The 8,309-nt window shown below is 31.7% G+C and overlaps 1 pseudogene; it reads left to right on the top strand.

The window, feature by feature from the left end:
- Window positions 1-767: 767 nt before the first annotated feature.
- On the top strand, window positions 768-7,619 carry LOC119837693 (annotated as a pseudogene).
- Window positions 7,620-8,309: the final 690 nt, after the last annotated feature.

Raw genomic sequence — 8,309 nt, 5'->3', positions numbered from 1 at the left:
TTTCAATCAATTGCACGACATAGATAGATTTACTGGCTACAGTCAACATTTGCGCAGGGACATGTAATTATTATAGATATAACGAACGTGCTACACAGAACGCCTTGTCGTTTGTGCATTCGATTCCTAATAAATTGATTTTACGTGCCTGTGTGTAATCGACCTAAGGCTGGTTACTCAGGACGCGACTATGTTAACATTTATTTAATAATTTATAGTTTATATGAGTTAAATACATATATAATTTTAATGTTTGTGATGTTGCGGTATATAAAATGCTTACGTAATTATTAATTGCATTATTATAATAAATAATATTGTTCTCACTTTAACATACCATACGTTCAAATGTTAATTATATATTTCATAAGGGGCGACTTTTCGATCTTTGATAAAATATCATACCGTGTAAAAATGTCATCTCCAAAATGTCAAAAGTGGGGACATTAGAAGACATTTTTGAAGTGGTAGATTTTCGACGAATAAATTTTAACCAAGGATTTAAAAATCAACCTTTTTTTTTAACTTTGATCCAAAGCACGTAAATATTCGCATTTAAAACTTCCTAGAAATGTTAAATATTTACTGAAATTTTCAATCACAAACACTCTGGGTAATCATATGAAGATTATAGCCCAATCTTAGACATACTCAATTAAGGGTCAAATAAAGCCATGTGCAAAAAGAACCTAACATTTACACTCCAACTAAGCGACTATTACCCAACAGATATGTTGCTTAATTTATGTTTAATCTCCTTAAGAATTATGCAGCCGATCATTAGGACAACACTTGTGAGTAACCAAACATTGTTTTCATTAATCCCAATAAAGCTCTAATTCAAAGGACTAAGGCACAAAGTCGATTGAATGAGCATATATAGTTGTAAATAAGTATTGTTTCACGGTTTGTAAATTACATTCACTGCACCTATTGCGACCTTTTCACAGCGGTTCCTTATCGAAATTGTTGTTATTAGCTAAATTAGTAAGTAGGCACGTGTTTATTTATCGTTTTTCTGATTGTTCTCAACGTTTTTGGGTTGAAGGAAATAGTTTCGGCCATTAATCATGTGAATTGTTAAAGTGTAGTTAGGAGTTGCGTCTGTCGGATAAATTCTTAAATCTTTGTTTTATTACAGGTTTTGGGTGTTTTGTTCTAATAGGTTTATCGATAGTATTATTAGAAATATGGTGGATGCCGCGGATCCTCCCAGATAACTTGAAACAATTAGGTCAGCAAAGAAAAGACCTCATTTTAATTCTGAATAACAGTAACATAAGTATTTTTTCCAAATAGCTTAGTGGTATGAAGATTATCACGCAATGATAATTTATCTAAATTTATACTTAGATACCTACCGACATGGCAATGATATCTACCACCATCCAGAGTAATGCCTATTACTAGCACGTTCTTTTCCCTGATATCTTTATGTCATATTAAATGTATTATTTTTCGTGTACATGTATACCTTACATATTTATACACATAGACGATAAACATACATGAAATATCTCATCGCACGATGAATTTAACATTGCATTTATTTACACTATAAATGGCCCATATATAACTTTCAGCCGCCACCACTTCGCATTGAAAACTCGTATTATTTTCACGTGCATGCATCGGAATCGTCCAATTTTATTCGGTTCATTCTGGTTCCGGAAAGTCCATCAAGTTGTAAACGATCGGAATCCTCTTTCGGCCGGAATGATTTCTGCTATTTGCTGAGAGTTACTGGGTCAGCGGTAAAAGTTGTGAAAAACAGAAATACACCTCTGATTTATTAGCGGTGCTGTGTACAGTTGGTGGAGCGACGTACCAACATTGTGTGTGGAATTGAATTTTGTTTCGTTTCGATATAAATCTGTACACGTAAATAAACTTGGAGGGTCAATATAACAATGTTTCTTGTGATTACATTTATTAAGTTTCATTAGCTTTTATGATTATGTAATTACTATTATTATATGAATGTAAAGAGTTTCTGTTTTTGATAGTGTAAAATTTATCCTTTTATAAATTGATGTATGAGAGGGAGAAATGAGAAGCGATAATATACAAATTTAATATCCTTTATATTATTACCAAAATTTTATATATGAAAAAGATTTCAGTCTGAAAACGCATAAAACATAATTGAATTGACTAACATAGCTTATGAAACATACTTTGAATAAATATCAAAATATATTGTGTAGTAAAATATTTATTGATGTTTCATATGTATCGTAAACCACGAATCAGCGTTTTTTAAAATACGAATAAATCAGATATTTTTTGGTACAAGAATCAACAATATAGTAATTAGTTAAGGATCCTTTTGCACTATGCTTTAGAGAAAAGATCTTTCATATTATTCGATAACTTTCTATTTTTTTGAAGGTACATCTACCTTGCATTTATAATAAAAATAAAAATATGTACAAACTCAAAGAAGTACCGATTTTTTTCAGTACACACTTATTGCAAGTATGTTATTTATAGTATTTTAGACGTATATTTAAGAAAAACTGTACTTACATTATTTTATATATTTAGATCACTTTAATAGTACGGTAAGTAGTTCATTAATTATTACATAGTAATTATTTATAACTAAATCAGTTAATACATTAGGTAGGTGTTTTCACCAAAGATAAGGAAGTAATAGATAGTAGGAAGTAGGTGTGTAAATAAGTATATGCACTCATTTATTCTTTTTAATCTAGATATATTTAGCACAATGTTCAAAGCTTGCGACTTCATAATATCTCCGAACCGTTACAATGTCTCCAAGAAATATAAATTCTTCTTCAATCATAAAATTCAATTGCATTTCCTTATTTCACAAACGCGTTAGGTCGGCTAATGTAATTGATCCTTTATAGGTTTGAGTATATAAAATATCTTGCAAACATCGTTAAGAGATAAACTTCAGATAGTTCCGTCCCCTTTCAATTCAATAAACAAAGCGTTTGTTAGAAAGAGATGCATGATAAAGTACTGTTTCACATCACAGCATTTAAATGTCAACGCTTTGGGCGGGAAAGGAATGCAAGAGTAGATAAAATTTTAAGTTTGTCATACATTTTCTGAGTGATAATGTCTTCTTATATAATTATACTTTCTTATGAAGTTAGAATAGAAGTAAAGAAGATGATTGGTGATTTAATAGATACTCGATGACCCTTTCTTGGTAATAAAGCTTTCTTCGACCAGTATAGTATTACTTATCTGTGTTTACTTCGTTCGATTCTCTGTGAAAACTGGTAGGGCTCACAGGCTCACATGTAAAAATAACATAGAATATAAAAGATGTGTTATTATTAGAATTATTTAATATAATAATAACTTATTTTATATAAATGCTACTCCTTATTTCATAACGATTATAAACAAGTATTTCTTAATTGTAATTTTACATCTCGAATAATTAAATATTAACCCATAAACAATACATAAAAAATTAGAGCGTATTGTAATAAACATTTTATAAAAATTATATTACCCGTAGCAGGAATTTCCATATTATATGATCGTTTAGTTTAATAGTTATAATGATACTGTAGGATTTAATAATGACACGTTTTGTGTAAATTACGATTAATGAGATATTGCTATGTTCTAATTGATAGCGTTGAACATTTTAGCATTATTAATATTAATGAACGACATGCATAGATATAATATAATATGCGTTATACGCACTATTGTTGTATAAATTTTGATAAAACTCTAATACGTAGTTGTTTCAAAATTATACGAAACATCTACAAATCTTTAAGATCTAAGTAATTTCTAATTGAAACAGATCCTTCATTTAGGATAAAACCTTTTTGTTCGGGATCAATCTATTTTATCTTTCATTTTCTTCCGGTATAATAAATACACCTATTGAGTTGTTATCTAAGGTATCTATTATATATATTATTCTTGATTAAAATTTTTGTATGATAACAATTTTATTCTTACAAACTGAAACGATCTGATGCTTTTATATATTACGTAATAGGATATATGAGAGTATGATGTTTAAGAATTATTATTTATCCACTGGTGTGAGTTAACTTTATATAAAATCAATCAATATACTTTCCTCACCCATCCCAGTCCATTCCTTCTTTTCAGTCTTTAATCCTTTCCTTTTCCCTTCTCCCATAAAAGCGGGCAGCACATTCGTAGAGGCACTACCTTTGCGAATGTTCATGGGCGGTGGTGATCGCTTACCATCAGGCGAACCACCAGCTCAGTTGCCCGCTATGACATTAAAAAAAAAAACATATATATATATATATATATATCACAAGTTTATATATATATATATATATATCACAAGCAAGAATTGTATCACTGCATGAATCCCAGGTTGCATAAATTATGAAAACGGAATCTAAATACACAGTTATTATATGAATGCAGTCGGTGACATTATAACCCCAGCCGTGCCTATTTCCAGAAATCATTAGATTTATAAGCTTGTTTTCGCAACGACAGGTTTCCTTTCACTGGGAAATGTAGGCGCGACGACCCACGGGCCATCCCGATGGCAATAGCAATAATTATCTAAGAGCACCAAGAGCCAGTATAGGAATTGCATATTCGACGCATTTGTTCTAATTGATTTCGATAGATGTCTTATGTAGTCATCTAATGTGTTGCTTCATTTAGTTTAAAGCAATTAGGTGTTCGTTGTGGGTGTTATTTATTTGTTAAATGATGACGTAACTGATAGGTTGAAGTTTAAAAATATGATTGTCTCTCTCGTCATAGCCAAATACATATTTAAACATTAAGAATGTTATTAACACGCTTATATTAGCTTCATTGTATATTTGTATGGCTGTATGGAACATTCAACATTTGTATACTTTTCTAAGGTCAGTGACAATACAATAATTACATGTATTTACCTTATTATCTCGATTAGGATCGCCAGGATTTAATCATTTCCTAACGTACTATATACAATAGCAGGGAGAAAATTCGTTCTGAAAGTTGATTCATGAATAAGGTGTTTTCGTTTTTTGGGGTTTTTTTTAACTATATTGTTATCTCGATTAAGTGATACTGAAACAGAGAAGTTCTCACCACTGAGCCACCACCGCATAACATAATTAACAGTAGATAATACATATAATTACTGTAATAAAAATTATGTTGTTTTTGGTTAAGTTCCAAATTCCTTACATGAAACATTTTCTTTATAATATCGAATACAACTACGTATATACTTCACCTTGTCACAAATTTTCCTCACAATTACCAACTATGTATATTAATATCAAAGAACTTATCGTGTTTTTGTGAAATACTTCTTATGCGCGGTCATTAGCGTAATCGCGAAACATTGAATTTCATTACGTAAAATATATGCAGAATTCATTTAGAGGAATTACTGTTGGCAATCAATGGTAATGGGTAAATTATTCTGTCACGAAGATTGATACATATTCAAGTTTAGCTTTTGCCGTGTTCATGTTGTTGTGACTGTTAATCAATTATTTGCTGGAATACATTTAACTTGCTTTTTCTGTGTCTTTTGCAAATCAATGTCTGGTGGGATTATCATGATGCACAAGGGATTAAAGGTTTAAAGATTTACAAATTTCCGTTTCTTAGTACCCATTAACTGAACCCGAAAATATCCAAAGAGATTGTTACATCGATATTAAGACGGTATCTCTTGGATTAGTTGTAGTAATGTTAGACAAGAATTGAAGTCCTTTACTAGAAAAATTATCACACTAAAAACTGCACTCGATTCTCTTCAAGGATAACTATTAAGCTGAATGGTTATCTCCTATAAGCACATATTCCTTTTCCATACCCTTCCCAGTGCTTTAATTTATTCTTATCATCAATCCTGTCTTTATTCCCCATACATAAAAATTCTCACAACAAATCAAAATATTTTTTATAAAATTAATTCGGCAATTTTAATTTGATTACAGTTATAAAGTTTTCAAGTAATACATTAATGTTCAGAACCATTAATTAAATTCATTTTGTAAATACAAAACAGCATGTTATAAATGTTAAATACGAAATAGCAAATAGACCAGCTTACCATAAATTATTATAATCCGATTAAATAATATGCCTCAAACTAAAGCGGCACTTATTTGAAGTTATCATTATTCGCCGATAGATTACAATTTTGGGCTTTAATAGCGAGCTAAGTTAGGTCTTAGGTTAGGTCTTTAGATGTAGGCGATAGTGCATATTTAGGATTTGCGTAACCAGCGGTAAGCGGTACTTTTGTTAGTGTTTAAGTGATTGGTGTGATATTGTAAAATATTTGGTAATTGTAGGTATAGTAGATAAATTTGAATCTTAATTGATAATAATTCGTTCGTACAGAAACAGTCGTTTGAGTAACATTTCCTTTTAGAGCCAGGTTCTTTGAATTACTTTGTATCTAAATATTACAAACGCATAATTTTATGAGAATGCATGGATGCGTGTTTGCTACTCTTTCACGTGGAATCCTCGAACTAAACTAAACTAATTTAGGTGGTAATGTAGCTTATAACAGATAAGCCAACACTATACCTGTAAGACACACATACATTCGTAAAAGGTCTCACAAAAACAACTTACGGTTATATTATTTATTAAATTCCAACATTTTCAACCGACTTCAAAACAAAGGGGAAGGTTATCAATTCAACCGTATTACTCTACAATACAATAGAGAAGTTTACTGGGCATTCACTAAAATAATTAAAATAAATAATCACTAAAATATACAAAGTATTTAGTAATTAAAAACTTTTTAGCGGATTTTAAGCGCGATTTATTCATTATATTATTAACCCGACGTTTCGAACACTTTACAGCGAGCGTGGTCACGGGGAGACAAAGTGGTCATACAAAAATGAATCCCACCACCACCCCTGTCAACTCGCTTCTGTCGGTAAATCATTGTTTCAAAGAGCCCGCCACCTCTGTGATGCTGCCCACCTCAGCGAGGAACTGCAGCATGTCGAGCGAGTACTACGTGAAAACAATGTGCAGAAGCCTCCACGGCACACAGAAGTCGAATGAAGCCACACACAGTTGCACGACAACCAGCCTACCTACCATATGTGAAGGGTGTTACTGACAGAAATGGAAGAATTCTAAAACGAGCTTCAATCAAAACTATATACAAGCTGCACAAGAAGATGAACCAATTCTTGAGATCAATAAAAATAATATTCCTTTACAAGAAGCAGGTGTGTACAAGTTAGACTGTTATTGTGGTCTCTCCTACATCGGCCAAACAAAAAGAAGCATTGGTAGCCGACTGAAGGAAGACATAGCGGATATCAAGCATAGGCGTCACAAGAAGGCTGCGGTATGTGAACACACCCTGGACAACAACCAATTCTTACGATTCGACCAACCACAAATCCTCGCCAGTTTAAATAGATTTTTTCGAAGACTTGTACGTGAGGCTATTGAAATTAAAAACATCCAAATTTCAACAGAGAAGATGGTTTGCAGCTTTCCAACACCTGTGATCCTGTTATCAAGAATTTAAAACCCCATGGACACATACCAAAAGACCAGAAGACACTATCAGCCAATACTGCTAACATCCAGAAAAATACTCCACATACCAACTGCGGAGACATAGGTGGAGGTAGTTCACAAACAACAATTTTTGTATGACCTTCAAGACACATAACATCTCAGTCTCCCCGTGACCACGCTCGCTGTGAAGTGTTCGAAACGTCGGGTTAATAATATAATGAATAAATCGCGTTTAAAATCCGTTAAAAAGTTTTTAATATCTTAGTGTATAATACTCGCGTGAAATCAAACACAAGAAAATACTATACAAGGTATGTTAATTTCATTTCGGTTATTTATCTCGTTTTAATCTTGTTTAACTTTATACAAGCGCTGCATAGGAAATAATTTAGTGAATGCTGAAACTCGCTGAATTATGTACGTATATAACCCAGTAGATTTATGTTTATTATACACCTGATTATGATATCACGTATACGTACAATGCTATTTAGTCGCGTAATATTTCTCTATATGGTGCTGAGTTGAATCTAATCATATTACAGCCATAAATGGTGCAGGAGTTCGATTTAGCGATGTTATTCAGAGATAGATATATATGATGGCCATTATTGCATTAAAGATCAGTATATTAAAAATATTTTAGAGTTTATACTTATAGAAATGTTTCTATATATCTATAAGCAATATTTGTTTTTCGTTGTTTTAATTTTGCTTCTGTAGATGTTAATTAGTGGTATTTAAATGAAATACGAATATTAGAATAACTATCACACACCTTCATGTGTTTTGAAATGGTTTTG

The sequence above is a fragment of the Zerene cesonia genome, chromosome 28, assembly GCF_012273895.1.
Source record: "Zerene cesonia ecotype Mississippi chromosome 28, Zerene_cesonia_1.1, whole genome shotgun sequence".
Classification (NCBI taxonomy): domain Eukaryota; kingdom Metazoa; phylum Arthropoda; class Insecta; order Lepidoptera; family Pieridae; genus Zerene; species Zerene cesonia.
The sequence above is the reverse complement of the archived record's forward strand: the minus strand, read 5'-3'. Positions and strand labels throughout refer to the sequence as shown.